A 622-nucleotide genomic window follows, 5' to 3' on the forward strand; every position below is an offset into this window, starting at 1 on the left:
ATGATATATCAAATTTACGTCAAATATACCTCTATAAAGTTTAGTAACATTCCTTTCTTAGTTGTGCTAACTTGAGGCCATGAAATATCAACTGGACAATACTTTCCACTTCTTGCCAAAGATCCCATGAAATGACTCAAACTATTAGTAGTTTCCTTGTCAACTGGTTGGCCATATTCATTGAACAGAACAAGATTACGATCCCCTTCTTCCTGAGCCCAAATACTTGGCATATATGTTGGCCCTCTAACTCTTCTGTGTGAGCTTCCATCAACAACTAAAATAAGAAAAGTGGATAAATTTATCTTTGATACTCGATAGTCATTCTTGGTAACAACATCCAACTATTATCCATATTGGCCTATAAATAAATAACAAAAGGCACCAATTAAGCTAGTTATTGATGGAGCATACAACCCAAACAGATTTCCATTATACCATTGATTGTTTTGCTTAATATTTTAATATCATGTGGATTAAATCAATCATCTTTATTCGATTATGATCCAATCATTAAGAATTATCATATCAAATCATATTTACTCAAAACAACAATAACATAAACCCAATGATGGACCTGGACCAGTAATTTCTAGTGGGATTTTTTCAGAATTTTACTTTT

Source organism: Cynara cardunculus (assembly GCF_001531365.2).
Source record: "Cynara cardunculus var. scolymus isolate 2C chromosome LG 17, CcrdV1, whole genome shotgun sequence".
NCBI lineage: Eukaryota > Viridiplantae > Streptophyta > Magnoliopsida > Asterales > Asteraceae > Cynara > Cynara cardunculus.